At 41.1% G+C, this 15,738-nt stretch overlaps 1 long non-coding RNA gene across 3 annotated transcripts in view; it reads left to right on the forward strand.

The window, feature by feature from the left end:
* The window catches only part of LOC136104182 (uncharacterized), a 38,051-nt gene extending 22,528 nt beyond the window's left edge, over window positions 1-15,523 (forward strand). The window contains exons 1-4 of one of the 3 annotated variants that reach the window (XR_011740188.1): window positions 6,679-6,843; window positions 9,917-10,007; window positions 14,919-14,967; window positions 15,058-15,523. This is a non-coding gene — a long non-coding RNA (uncharacterized lncRNA). Of the gene's footprint in view, window positions 1-6,678; window positions 6,844-9,714; window positions 9,841-9,916; window positions 10,008-14,918; window positions 14,968-15,057 lie in introns of those variants that run through there. The other 2 variants (XR_011740189.1, XR_010651733.2) reach the window with 2 other exon arrangements.
* Window positions 15,524-15,738: the final 215 nt, after the last annotated feature.

A 15,738-nucleotide genomic window follows, 5' to 3' on the forward strand; every position in this document is an offset into this window, starting at 1 on the left:
AAGTTTTGACATCCTGCCTCTTTTGATAACGTTGCTGCTCTTTTCTAAAACGTTTTGGAATGCCCTTATGGGGCTGATTTCAGGTAACCCGAGGTACAGCTACATAACTGGTTCCAGTGCCGAGCTGGCAGAGCTCCATGCTGGTGTACTGGGGAGCCTGGGCACGACGATGCTGCTGCCAAGCTCTGGCACTGGTTTCCAGGCTGCTGCCTTCCCAGGCATTGCACAGGGCAGGCGGGAAAATTTTACCCTTCTGCTATTTCCCACGTACGCAGAAATTGCGTGAACAGCCCTCTGGAAATGCTGACTTGTGATTTCTACGGGGGAGAAAAAAGTAAGACCCCTTTGGATGCTGCTGGGTTTTAGAAAGAGCAGATCAAAACTCAGACATAATTCTCTTAAGCATCTCTAATTAAAACCAGTAATGGGGTTAATTAAAACACATGAAAGCAGGACGTTCAGCACTGAGCCATCTCAGGCTGTGCTTGGTATGTGCAGGTGAGTCCCTTCATTAGCCCGTGGCTGAGACCTTCCAGACAACCCACCATGTACACTTCTCAAGGCGAATTGCTCTGTCCTCATAGCAACAAAATTAGCACCACAGCTATTACCTTTCTTGATATTGGGCTGTTTCTTTAAAACAATGGCAGGTATTTTCAATCTTTTATTTCTATGCATAGGAAGGGTAAGTTGTGAATACTATCAGCACAAAAGAAGAGAATACAGCTCCCTTACACTCATAAAAAATTTACTTTTACTTTAATTTACACATTTAAGAAGTTTATCTCTGAATACCAAATGAACCCACCTACTTTATTTTGCTCATTAACTATAATTTTATATGCATGAAGTAGTACTTTTGAGGCAATATTAGTACTGGCAGTCAGGTTCTGGATCCATATCTTTTCCTACGGAAGACAATGGGGAAATGCTCATTTATTTCAGCAAAGTTGGACCTTAGTGAATAGCTATGTATCTGTACGTGAAAATAGAGCAACTCCTATAAGGAGATGTACAGATAGAGGTCTGCTCACACTTCCAGGCGATCTGAAGCAGCACAGTATACTTCCAACCAAAACATAGGAACAGCTTACACTACACCGAATAACTTTCCAGAACAAATACGATAAAAATATTAAGGCATGAATGTATCTACTTATTGAGCAAAATAGTGTTGCATTAAAACAATCATTGCACGTTGAGAGGTAAATTTTGTTGCACAGACCATATGCAGCCTTAGGGTCTGAAAAGTAAGGACTTGTGCTGGTTTCTGTGTTGCTGAGGCTGGAAGAAGGAGAGATTCTTGTTACAGCTCAGCGGTGCTGGCAGAAGGCCTGACCACTGATGCAAGTTTAGTGGTCAGGCTGTGCTTTTATCAGCATACCTTTTATTCCACTTGGTGGTAGCTTTACCCTGTTGGTCAAAAGTAAACTAGGGCCTTTGTGTATATTAGCAGGGCTAATTATCAGGGCTAGACTGAAGGAAGTACCAGAAAGTTAATATCCAAATACAGAAGGGATTATGTATTTCTTGTACAGATTCCAAGGCACCAGCTCAGCCTGTACCAGCGGAAGATGGGAGCTGCACACAGACTCCCAGTACATCAGGCAGTGGCTCCCAGTACAAATTCAGCCGGAGTTCACTTTGCAGCATTCACACTCCTAATAAACCCATGAATTACAGATAACTGCAAATTCCTTTGTTATTATGCATTACCTTAATTTATTAGCTGCTTACACGTGTCATGGTAGTAACTGTATATGCAAAGGAACTGAGGCTGCATTTGTGAAGACAAGTGCACATCCCTTTCGTTGACAGGGTAGTGTTTTTCATAAACAGTTTGGAAGTTGCTTTTTTTTTTTTGTAATGGCTCAACGTTGATTGTATCAGCAAAGCTATTATGCTGAGCCCCTGCAGTAATTTGTCAAATAATCATCTCTTGGCACATATTTTTTTTTCTACAAAGGCGCTAATGATTACAAGTATGATTAATAACTGAACTAAACTGTTATTGCTGGGAAGTTCTTAGTACATTCAAGGAATCGTGACCTGTGTAAAAAGCAATGTTAAGAACAACAGAAGTTGGTCATACTTCACGGAAGGAATGTACGACCTGTAGTCATGTTTCCTTTTACCCTGCCATGCTTTTTTATTAGATCTCTTGATAGTAACCTTACATGGGTCATTTATCGGTCAACTGCTCATCTCTCCTGTTGTTCCAAGCAAGCTTCCTGAGCCACTACAGGAAGGACCGGATGATTTCTTTAAGGAATAGCGCTCTTTATAAAATAAATATAAAATCGGATCTCTACTTTGCACAAGCGACAAGTCATGAGAACTCCAGCAGCTGTATATTTGTTGAACACCCGCCTCCTGCGAGTATAAATTGCACCTTACTGCGTAGAAATAAAATACAGTCCACCAGAGACTTTGCTGCAAGGTGTAGCTGCTTGTCTATAGGCAAGTAATGACTTGCGTTTTCAGCTGCTCCTTAGTAAGAGCCTTAATAATTGGAATCAGTTATTCAAAACATCTCTAAATGTGATTTAAATGGCAAGGATTTAATAACGTAGAAAGAAGTCATTACAGAGGTTCAAGCAGGGGAGAAGGGAATTCCGTTTTTCAGAGCAGAGGGAGAAAAATAAAGCAATTACTTGATGTAAAGGCCAGAAACAGGACTCCTGCTGTCACAGAGAAATCAAATCTGTCAGCAATTAGTGGGATCTTAGGAGGCAAAGAACCCTTCAGTGTTGAACAGTGAATAAGGGGTTAGCAATTATATGAACTGATAAAAGTGTTCTGGTTTCCAAACAGCAGGTTAACAAGGCTTACTTTTTTCATAACTTCATGCAGATGTGATGAGTCACACTTTGTGACATTTTTCAGGAGGACTGTACAGAAAGGTAAGAAAATAATAAAGTGCATTGCAGTGCTGTTGCATCTAAGATGCTGCTGACTTATTGCAAAAAGACCCACAGCACAATGATGGGACCAGCCCACTGAGACCAGGCAATATCTTCCTTAACTCTGTAAAGGCTCTGTCTTTTCAAAGTACTGTTTGTCTTCCATATGTGAGCACTTGTGTGACCAAAAGAAAACAATTATAATCAGTTCTCATTCTGTTTGACATCAGAAATACTCAGAAATCCCAGCAGAAGGTACTTATACCCTACAAGATTGATTCTTGAATAGAGGAGTTCATACAGGGAAACGGAAACGGGCGTGATTATGCCTTTTTAGTCTTGACTCTGGATAATGCTTTATGCACTGTATAGACATTACATGAATAATTTGCACAATAAAAAGAATATTTGTAGGAAACTGAAAGATGAGGGGGCTTTCTCAGCATGTCAGAGCAGCTGAGGTGGAACTAGAACTCTGGATTGCAGGCTTTTATTGACTTTAATAAGGAACTTAAAGAAACAAGAAGCAGAAAGAGACTAGGAACTCCATATTTACAGCCTGTACCTTGAAAACCATAGAGGGAAACAGTGAGCTTTGAAGACTTCACCTTCATCCTAGCCTATCCTATTTTGTTCGCAGGCACCAAAGCCCTTCAGAGCAGGAAAACAAAGGAGCTGTGGCAGTTTCAAAAGGCTTTCTCTCTCAAAACAGAGGGGTGAAGTGTGTCTAGACTGAGACACAAAATCCTTCTGGAATGTCTGAAGAAATTAGGGCTATTGAGATTAGCAGAGAATGCTTTTCAGTGGGATCAACATACACAGAGAGCGTTGCTTTACAATCATTTTTCTCTAAGTGCTGAGTCCATCCGCTGAAGGAAAAACCTCATTGGCTTTACGTTGGCTGCTTGGTATATGGTATGCCAGACTCCTGCAGGCAAAGACAGTGGGTTTTTGAGCCTGGAGAAGACACAAGAGTAGTCTGTGCTTGGTCAGTGAGTCATACTGGGGCTTTTCCCAGTCTAAACCAGAAAGTGAGCTGAGTGCTGGCCAAAGAAAAGCCACGGTCTGAAGCTCCGAGGTGGAAAGGTGCAGCAGGGTCTGTGACTGTCTCAAGTATCACCTCATTCCTTACACCGCAGAGTAAGGCAACGTGCCCACTTCCTCATGGTTTTTAAAAAACTGAGGTAGAGCTATGCTAGCGTTGCATTGGGTATTAGCGTATTGTTGGGTGTTGTTGTGAAGGTAAATCAGAAGTAGTTAAAGAAAACAAACAAACCCAAAGCTCCAGTCCAGACCAAGGTTTCTCTCACCTAAAAATATTACAAAGGCATCCTCTGCAGAATGAGTAATGGGGGTGATAACAGAAAATACAGCATTTCAATTGAGATTATAATAGCTGCCAAACGCCATGCAAATCATGTATCAAATCTACATGGGAGGAATGTCTGAAGGAAGCATTAGATCACTCTTGCAGCCTAGGCACCTTGGAAAAGCGACATTTTAATGTAAATTCAGATATATACCCTGAGAATGACTAAAAATTCCTTGAACTTCATTCATTTCCCAAGTGATTTTAAATGTAGATTTTTTTCATTAATATGTATTTTAGGTCCTAGGAAGATTTGAAAACCACCTAATACTAAAAAAAAAGTCAAAATAAAACCACAAAAATGTGTGTATTGGAGGTTGAACCTGCGTCATCTTGTGAATACATATTTATTTTGAAAAATCGTTCCAAATCTTTTAAAGAAAATACAATTTTCAGGAGTTTGTGTCCTGTGCATTGTTCTAAAAAACCCCTCTTCCTCAAATTGCATTGTGGATGAATTTATATGAGAATGTTTGTGTGTGTGGACACATGGTGGATGCACAGGGGATATTATTTCCTAACCCTTAGTCCATCAACCTATTCTTTCTCTCCTGTACCATTAAAACATTGCTTGAGCTGAGTATCATACTACTTGTGGAGAACGCCTTTTCTGATCCCTCCTGCTTTCCCTAGGATGAAGGAAAGCTTCCAAGGAGATTCCCTTTCAAGTGAATTCATCAGGTTGTTCTGATCTGGGTAAATCCTTTGGATGTCATATCGAAACACTTGAGATAGCTTTCCATTCTATCACCTTTTGAACCCCATCCTGAATTGCTTTCTGGTCCACGCGTTCCTGGTTCGTAATGCATGTGTTAACACACAATCACCGCTGATCTCAATAGCCATTCACGCTATCCTGCCAGATCAGGGCTTGATTTACATAACTCACAATCTCACATTAAGGAAGCACTAAATAGTGAGTACCTAATGAAAATCAGAAGCATAAAAACCATGGACGTGATTTTTACACAGTTTTTTTTACTGCAAAAACATTGAGATGTGAGGAAAGAGTGAATATCAAAAAGAGAGAGAGAAAAGAAAGGCCTTTGTGATGAACCCAGATGGGTATAGTGATGAAGGTTACAAGTTTGACACCTCCTGTATTGCTTCCAGGAGCTGGCAGTGAAATGTCTTTTCAAAATCCAAGTGTGTAGCAATTGCCCACTCTCAAAAGTAGTTCACGTGGTGCTGAGAGCTGCTCTCCGGTCTGTGGGTGGAAGGAGGGTTGTCCACAGGCCATTGCCATAGGGCAGGAGCTGATGGCCAAAGATTTGGCAGAATTCCCTCAGTTGCTGGTCCACATTTTAGAATTTCTAGGAGGCCTCCTGTCTTATTTTGGGAGTGATGTACCCAAATCCAAATGCCAAAATAACAAGTTTCCAGTTTTAGTTTGAAGTTTTGCTTCTCTCAGAGTGGAGATCCACAGGATTTATTCAAGAAGAAGGTGCCAGAAGCAAGTGATCTTCCTGGCAATCCAGCTGTCTCTGCTTTCTTGTCTGGGGAAAACTAGTAGATTTTAGGAAACCAGCATGACTTCACATTTCTTTGAACTTCTTTAGTTTGGCTTCAGGACTGAACGTGGCACAAAGACCACACTTGTTACATTGCTTGCTGGTTGTGGGCATGATTTTTATGGTGAAATAACAGTAACTTCTCTATAGGGGATGTAATGCCCCTTCCATGGTTCAGAGAGTGCCCATGGAACAGCTGAGACATTCCTAGAGCACTTCACCCAAATTCCTTTCCAAAAACAGCTCCCTGAAAATGCAGCTCACTGATTTTTACAGCACAAGGCAGTGCCCGTCTGTTGTTTCCAATGAAAATTCATGTAGGTCGAGGGAGAAGAGTATCTATTTGGGAAGATATTCTCTTCCTCTGCTTCTTGAAAGAGCAGTGAAATGAATGTACTTACACCACAAGGTTTTATGCCAGGTTCCACAGCTGCAATTTAGGATGAATAAACTAAAGTCAGTGTGTTGGGACTTGAAAGGAGAAGACTTGGGGGCTGCCATCGAAGCAGGGCTGTGCTGGCAATGGGCTGTTGGATAAATAGTTTCCTGGGGGTCGTGGTGGTGCTGAACATCTGCAGGAGATGCCTGGGCTTCCTCCAGGAAACCTGCCCCAACATCCTCGTGGGGCCATTTTCCCAATCGCTCTCCAGATTTCAGTGATTAAGATTTTTATCTTTGGCAACTTTCATCCTAGAATATCCGCAAACACTTTGCAAAGCAGCGCAGGAGATATCCATAGCTATTTACCACTTGGTAAACTGATTGCATCAGACCAGAGGAGGAAATTTATTTCCTCGTGAAATATGATCTCATAAAAAATCCCTTGGACAGCAGGCATTGCAATGAACTGTGCGTGGCATTGCTACCTCCAACAGAGGCTGGAGATTTAGCTCAATTATACTGCAGTTTGCCTTTAATAAAAAGGATTTTTCACAGATGAAAGCTGAAGTGTAGGAAACTGGGGGAGCGCCACGTTGTCCTCCCTGGCTCGCTGTGCTGCGTGGGGAATTTGAAGGGGTGAGTTCCTTATCAGGAACCGGGGGAGAGGAATTCTTTTCAGGTAAGTCAGAAGCAAAGTTGCAAAATAACCTGTGCCGTACAGATAGAGGCCTCTACGTCTCCAGAATTCCTGTTTGCTTTGTTGCAAACCTTAACCAGATTGCAGATTTGCGCGATGATTTTTATAAAAAAATAACCTTCCCCTGCACTTTCCGAAAATACAGTTTGTTAAATTTTACTGTCCTTGCCAGCGCCCACCCCTTGACTGTACTGAAGTTGCCAACAAAGAGCATTGCGGTCCTACTGACCCCAACATATTTGGCCGGTTTGCATCCCAAAGGGCCGGCAGAAGCAGCGGCTTTTGTGCCTTTCTCAGCGTTATTGTTGGGTGAAAGAGTCACCGGGAGGCTGGAGCTGGGAGCAGCGGTGTTCAGCATCCAGCCGGTTCGGGCTCTTGAGACGTGAAAGGCGGCCACTTGGCGTTCATTACCCGGCGCAGCGCGGCACTGGCGCCCGGCATTGTGCGGCGCGGGAATCCCGGCCGGCTCCTGGCTCTGCTACAAGGACGGGTTTTCTGCCTGGATGCTCAGGGCTCGCTTTCTTTCCATTGTGTCGCCCGGTGTCCAGAAATAAAGGATAATCGGCTCGTAGGGAGAGGAATGGGAGGAAGAAAAGGGTGTAGTTTGTAAAGGAAATATTTTCACCAGCTAATGTTTAACTTGACTGAATTGGTATTGAGTCAGCTGCTTCACTTTAGGAATTGTATTTATTATCTTATAAAATATTTTAAATAATGCTAGTTCCTTCCTTCCTCAGCTTTTTACGTATTTTGATCATTTATTGTTGAAATGACTGCCTTATTAAAAAAAGAGGTTACAATTTTCTACATAAATATGATCAAAACTAGAAACATATTGCTTTTCAAAAATGAAAGGAAAGGTGTTGTCATAATAATTTTTAGCTTGCTAGGTTTAAAAGGGTCAACTGTTTTTGTGTTTAAATGAGTGATGAACAATGGTTTTAATCTAAAAAGTGATACTGAGAAAGCCCTCGTTCATACGAAAAACAAGACCAAAATAGTTTCTAAAAGTATTGCAGAAATATGTTGTTGTTTTTTTTTAGTGCAGAGGAATAACAAGGGTATTTTTAATTAATATTAACTTGTTGAAGAGTATGGATACCTACTAAAATTTCAGCAGCCATGCTCGAGTCACAATGATCTTTGCTTCCAGAAGAGATTCCAGCCGAGGCAGCGAGTGCATCGATCCTGGTGCAGCCGCGGGGGGAAGGACCCACATACCGGACAGGGACAGACACACAAACACCTGCAAAGCAAAGGCAGGAAGTCCTTACAGAAGGAACTTTTATAATGTATACTGCTCATTAACAAGTCAAGTATTTTTAATTAATACTTTGCCAGCTCATTTGTTTTCATTCGGGAAGAAAACCTTCTATGGCTGTATCCACGTAAATCACCTTTTGTTGATGGGCTTCTGATGCCATAGGGCTTGTTCCAGTGCAAAAGAATCCCCCTTGGCTCCAGTGATCTCTGGTCAGGTGTCTGTTTTTTGGTGGGTTTTTTTCTTTAGTTAAAAAACCAGAGCCTATCCATCATAATAAGACTTTGTTCTGAGGCTGAGGGTACATGCTGTGGACACATCAGCAGCCACAACTGAGATAATAGCTAAGCAGGCAGTAATTATTGTGATTAACTGCTCTTGCTTACCTTCCAATTTCAGGTAGTTTCTGTATTTTAGCACACCTCTTTATTACTGCAGTGCCTTCCCTGGGCATGCAGTGCGAACCCATCCATTTGTTAGGGGGGTCTTTGCAGTTTGTAAACTCTCTCTATGCATCGGATGCTATTACTTGTGTATTTATACAGCACCTGGTATAACCTGGTTGAAGCCCTGTCATATATCTGCTAAATAACACCAGCCACAACAGTTATAATTTGGTGTTCAGTTATAATTTGGTGTTTTTCTAAGCTGTATCCGCAGTTACATTTTTTAGCAGTTCAGTCACTTGTTGCACAGATAGAAGGAAAATTAACCACAACCGCTGATCTTTCTCTCTATTAACCTCAGGGCTTCCAGCTTCACTCCTCCCTCCTTCTAAATCACTGTTTATTGCTATTTTTACAACAGAAGATTAATGGACTTAAATGGGCACAGGTAATTCTGCATTGTTCGAAGTCTCTTCAAATAGCACCTGCTGTAAATTCTTTAGTGGTCGTTATCTCAGCGGCACATCTGGGTCTTTACACAGTTTGTTCAGGGGAGGAGGGGTGTGAAGGGTCACAGCGCCCCGGGAGTGTTGCAAAAGCATCTCCTTGGCTTTATGGATGCTGTGCGCTTGGTTGGGAGGGTTTTGCTTTGGCAGGTTCTCAGCCAGACTGGACTATGAACATCTCTCTGAGCCAGTGTGCCTCTCAGAGTGAACTTAGGTTACCGCTCCAGGGTTCACGAAGGCTGTGGGAGAAGTGCCCACACTAATGGTTTTAGACATTAACTTTTCCTTTGTAATTTCCTCTCGTTTGGTACGTTCAGCTCTCAGCTGAGCTTTGTTCCAATAGCCTGGGGGGGATGTGACTTCACCCAGATATAAAACACACACGCACAAAAAGAAAATGCTTGAAAAATCACAATGACATGGTTGTGTTGGTAGCTTGTGATTTTGTGAAATGAAATGTTCCTACACAATGAAAATTGAGCCAAGATACTATATTTTCCAAGCAACCTTTTTAGCCTTCAAAGAGGCTCCTTGGAAAAGCCGCATACCAGTAAGCTACTTCCCTGATGCAATCAGGCTTTGCAGTCCTAAGAGGAAAATTGCACAATATAACGGGTAACGTTGCATGAAGTCGATGGGCTCACACTACAAGAACATGCAGTAAGTCGAGACAGAGGGATGGCAAGAAACAGCAGGTGGAAAAGTCAAGTGGCAGAAGGTACAGCCGTCCAGGGCAGAGGGGGTGCTGCCTCTCCAGCATCCTCCAGCACAGCACACATTGGGGGTCTGGCGGGGAACCCTGACCCACGCCGGCACTAACGCCTCTGTGAGTCAGCCGGCTATTTGGGGATGCAAATTAGCTGTGCCAGTGCAGAAAATACATGACTTCTGTGTCTAACTAGTTGCAGGTGGGAAACCATGGGCAACGTTTCAACAAGTGGCTTTGAAAGTTGGCCCATTGCGACCATAAACAAGAAACTAAAGAGCTTTACGGTATGTACTTACAGCTTTTAATTTTCTCTCCCTGTTCACAGATATCCGAGTATCTCGCACACTTGCAGACAAGCATTTTGATTGTTCAGCCCTGGTTTTACATTTAATAGCCTTGCTACCTTCTCCCCACAGTGGTCGCGTTCTGCTCCCACATGTGGAACAGCTTACGTTTCTCTTTTGCATCGAGGTGGAAGGCGGCTGGGCTTGGTTTTCATGGGGAGCAAAACGGGCTCACCAGCTTTGAAGCCCATCAGGAGCCCAGTCTCACCACCACCAGTATTGCACAAATGGGGAGGCAGCGCAGGGAAAGGGCTGGGATCCAGTTGTCCTGCCCAAAACCAAGATATTTTCCTCTTCCACAGCCATTCTCCAGCTGGTGCAATTTTAGAGCGACTTGTATTTACACATAAGGACAAGGACTCATTATCGTCGTCATCTACATATTGTTGTTTTACATAACAGCTGCAGTAGAGCAAGTGCACTTTGGTCAATAGTTTCATTTATAGTAAAGTAATAAATTAGGAATATTTTTCCCTTGACAATAAGTTTTATGCCAAGATTTTATGTAGCTTAAAGCAAGTTGTCAATTAGGCTACTTAAATTAATTTTTGGCAGCAGTTAATTGGAGCCTAGAGTCTTTTGTCTTTAAACAGCTAATCCTAAACAAGAAAATACAATGATTAAATGTTTCTTAAACAATATTATTCACAGAATTTAAAACACAGCATTTAATTAAGATTTGGACTTGTTAATCTTGTATAATTTTTTTTTATTTTAATTTTTTTTTTTTTTAGAGAGAGATTAATTTAAATTTCTTCAAATAAAATTGCTACCATGACTCTGATTCAACTGGCTCACTGCAGGGCTGAGACCTTCCAACAATCCTACAGCTCTTATACCCAAAGGCAAACTATTTTGGATTCCTTTCCAAAGAGACATATTTTGTCCTTTCAGAGATGAAGGACATTCCCTGTTGGAGCTCCAGAAGTTTAAGAGTTGTGTTCACAGGGTAAAAATGCTGTATTATTACATTCAGGTACTGGTAAATATGCTAAATAAACAAAAGCCTTCAGTGAACCCTCCCAGCATGGCCGGCTTCTGGGCAGGAAACCAAGACTTCAGCAAACCAGAAAACACAGAGCTTGACTTCAAAAAGGTCAGTCACCAAAAATTCAGTCCAAGGTCATATTAGACTAATGTGCTTCATGACAATGGGAGCAGAGCAGCTAGAAAGAGATCTACCAGTCTTGATCTAATATTTTTCCAATTCTGGAAATCTGCTGTATTCCTGGTTAAGTGTACCATACGGTATAATGATTTGCAGAGAAACAAGCTCTCATAGAGTGAGATTCCTGAGTGAATCTCTTCTTTGTATCCACCATCAGTCACGGAAAGGAGAGTGAATTAAGGCATAGTTCTTTGGTACGTTACACAGGAGTTGAGATTAGATCATTATAAAGCTTCCTATTATGAAACCCTTGAAGCTAATTTGTAATTAATGAATTAATTAAAGAGAAAAAAAAATGCATTTTAAATGCTAAGTCTATCTAGTCACCTCCTTTCTAATACTTCTGGTCTTCAGTACCTCCTTCTTTACCTCCTTCTATACTTCTAATATTTAAGAACCAGAGTGAGAACCTGTTAGTTTATGTAGCCTGTGCATATATAATCACAGAAAATCAGCTGTTTACAACGAAGAAGGCATGGACACGTAGAGGAAGCGGCCCCAGCTTGGGGGTGACAGGACACTTCACACCATATCACTTTGTCTTCGCTAGAGAAGGAGCAATTTGGGCTCCAGACACAAAACGCACTGTTTGAACTGACTTTCCACCCATCTCTCATTACCACTGGCACCAACCATGTGAAGGGAAAGCCCATTGCTACTGGTTTGTGGTGGGACAGCCCATTGCTACAGAACTCATGGACAACAGCAACAGGTGACAGCAGCTAGGAGTCATCCCAGATGAACTACTTTAGTTTGAAACCAAGGAACTGCTATTAGGGAACGATCTGAGTGACTCCTTTCACAAGAGGTCTGCAGTACTGCCAGTCCCACGTGCTCAGAAAGTTCCTCCACATTTACGGAGTTTTCAGACAAAGAAATGTTGGGTCCCTTAATTAATGTCTTCGTGGGTATGAGCCTTTGAGCTTTGCATTCTTGACCACTTCTTTGCAGCCAAGTAGCTAGAAAACTCTTCACTTTAAAATAAAATGAAATTCAAATGCGTTTGTAGGACTGTAGCAACTGGGTCTTCAAGAAAACCATCAAAATTCATGAGTCATCCTAAAACCACAAAGGAAGCTAAGAATGCTGCTCAAGGCCATGTGTCTCACAAAGGAAGAGCATTGCTTTTTAACTGGAAGCACTGAGCCTGGTTGTTATTTGAAAATTAAGAGGAGGGCTTCTCTGTTACAGTGGTGTTTTCTTATGTCTCAATATCATCCAGCACAGCAGCACTGAATCAGTCTACAAAAAAATACAAAGGTGAGAATGACCAAAATCAAACGTGAAATGTACAGCACTGTATTATTTGTCCAAGATGATTGAAATGCAAAACAGTCTTTTCAGTTATTTAAAAACAATTTCACTTCACTTACGAAAAGCTGATTTTTGGTTTGAGACAAAATGATTTAACTTTTAATGAAAACCCATACATTGGAAAGATGGTCATCAAATATAGACTCAAAATATAGTATTAAGATCAAATGCTTACTCATGGGCAACTGCTGAAAATACCTTGAACTACATAAATTTAAAACAGATGCTTTAAATTAAAACACATAAATTACCGATGCTGATATTACTATAAATTTCAGTGATGAAAATACATCACTCAAGACTTTAAGGGAGATTCTAAAGGTTACACATAGGAGTATTTTGCATTATTAAACAGTGTCACCTGAAGAAGTTCCCTGGAAGAATATAGGAGGTAAAGTATCTCAGATTATTGTGACATGATTCAACCACATTACTGCTGCTATTCTGAGCCAATGTCGTATATCTTAGGCATTTCTTTGTTTAGATTCTGGTGTGTATTTAAGGTCTGAACATAGAGCCCAGTGTTGTGCATTCTATTTCCAGCTGGACATACACTTTCTCCCTATCCCCTATGCAGAGGACACAGCTGGAATCAGTAACGTCTCTGCAAATGAAATGAACTTTCAAGTTCAACCATTATATCATGCTTCAGGCTGCTTAGTGTCTTTCAAATCCTAGTGTAATTTGGTATTATTTCCACTAAATAATGGTCACATCTTGTATATATATATATGGAAGGCTTCCATGTCCTCAGGACAGCACACTAGTTAAAAATATCATTTATCTGGAGTAAACAGTGAAAACAAAAGCTATATTTACAGCTCATTATTTTAGAACGCTGACATTAACATCCAGCTGGAGTATCAGAATTTTGCATTAAGCAGTTTTGGTTTTGAACAGTTTGAAACAACACAACAGTGTTGAAAACCATATATCAGTATAATAAACAGATGTTATAAATATATAAAATATGTGTATACTTGTATAGCTGAACAAATATATATATTCTCACACATGCATGCGAATATAGATATTTTCTTAACTACACACATATGAAGTACATTTTATTGAGAGAATCCAAATTTTCATACATTTATTCTAACTGTTTATATCAAAGCTTCCTTGGTTTCCTTTAAAACCATTTTCAGACTTTTCTATTATGACCACCCAATATTTATATTTAATATTCCATATCTAGTAAACTGGTTCTCATCTGTGACTTCGCTAGACACAGATGAAGCATTGCTTAAAGAGAAGAAAAATCAACTCATAAAAAATGCACCTTGTAAATACCATAAAGTATTTGTTCATGAGTTTCTTTGAATTCTCTGTTTGTATTATTATTTTAAATGATGATTCAAACAGTGGGAATGGAGTATCAACAACTGGTGTAACCAGAGGTGGAAGAAGGAAAAATGTCTGACAGAGATCCCCTGATATCTTTCGGTGCTGTAATATTTGAAGAACATTGGAGGTGCTCACAGTCCTTGATTTATAAACTGACTGTACAATATTTTTCTGACTCCCCCCTCCCACACACACACCCCAATTTCTATTTCTGTATGAAGGAAGATATTTTTTAATGTAAATTGACATTATCTTCTTGATGACTGAACTGCCTGAAGAAAATTTGTTGGTTTTGGACATCCAGCTACCATCAATTTATCACAGGACTGGGTGTCAAACCCTTCAGGTATCTTTGGAAGTACTGAAAAATGGTGTTACAGAAACCAGAATTCCTACTTTGTTGTTGTTGTTGTTCGTTTAAAACACTGCTTGTAAACAGGAAGATTAGTTTATTTGACAGTGAAAATAATTCATTCACTATCTGCCTCAGTTCTCTGTCAATAAAGGCAGGACTAAAGTGAGCTAGCACGGTTTGCAAAGCTCAGATGACTGCCTATGATGCTTTTCTTTATATATAAAGGGAAGCTTAAAAATAGCTTCCTCTGTCAGGAAGCTCTACCAGACTATTTCCAATAACTCAATGATAGGATTTTAGCCACCTGCCATATATTATGCCCAATGACTTCTTCTGTAATTAAATCATAGCTTCCTGAAAACAATCAGGCTAGAGAGCACCCAATTTTCCGGAAAGATTTTGCCCGTGGACAACCACAAGTGGTGTTAAAAACATGTACTTCACTTGTAACTGAAGTTCACCCAGCTGTAAAATCTTTCTTGTCATTACAACCTTTTTCAAAACATGTAGAAAAATGTTCAAGCTACAAAATTTCAAGCATTGCTCCCACCCTGCCTGCACTTCGCCCTCCTGGTGACCACCATCACCCGCCATTTCAATAGAACAACCTTTTAAAAATAAGACCATGTATTTTGCTAATCCATGTTTTGTCATTCTTCCTTTCAAGCTTATGCAGCAATTTGAAGCTGTGCTAACCTTCCTATGACCTTGAAAAGGTAAGGGAAAACCCTATGTTAACAATTCTTCTCTCTCCTTATTTGGGTAAACTAGAAGCCATGAGAGCCTTTTATTGACTTTCACTATAGTTTTCACCCTTGGCAGTACAACTGAACCTGCCCTGACCTCTTTTGACCAAGCGCCTTTGTCCAACAAACTGTTCGAAGCATCTTGCAGCCAGATGTGAGCCCCCACACCCTGCGTGTAGACGCTCAACTGTACAGATCTCCTGCTACCTCCCCTGACTCCTCGTACCGCCAGCGATCGCCTTCAGCTTGCTGCCAGCTGGCCTGATCCTCAGATAAGAACCCCTGGCCGGGTTAAGAAAATGACACCTGATCATGGGGCTGGTCTTGTTCCCATGAGCTTCACCCTCTCTAAAGGCTCGGTTGTGTCTTGAAAAAGCACTCTGTGCTGAAGGAAATAAAAGCAGCACCTTCCACCGGCCATGGGAGGAATGCACGAGGTCCCTCTTTCCTCCCCTCTTGGCAGGGCTTGCTCTGCATGTTCCTCAAAGGAGAAGAAGGCTGTATTTGTGACCACCCCAGTGACAAAGGCGAGCACTGAGGATGGGAAGAGTCTCCTGAAAGCACGGACCTGTGTAATGCAATCTGTCCATCCACTTCACACTGAATAAAATTATTTTGTCATTCTACATGGACCGTCATCTCTCAGCCTGCCTGGCAACACGTTGTGAAAATCATACCCATCATCCCATATTTCCCTATCTCAAAGCCTGTCCATACAAACTCCTAGTATCTCGTGATTTA

This window comes from Patagioenas fasciata, chromosome 8, assembly GCF_037038585.1.
Source record: "Patagioenas fasciata isolate bPatFas1 chromosome 8, bPatFas1.hap1, whole genome shotgun sequence".
Lineage (NCBI taxonomy): Eukaryota > Metazoa > Chordata > Aves > Columbiformes > Columbidae > Patagioenas > Patagioenas fasciata.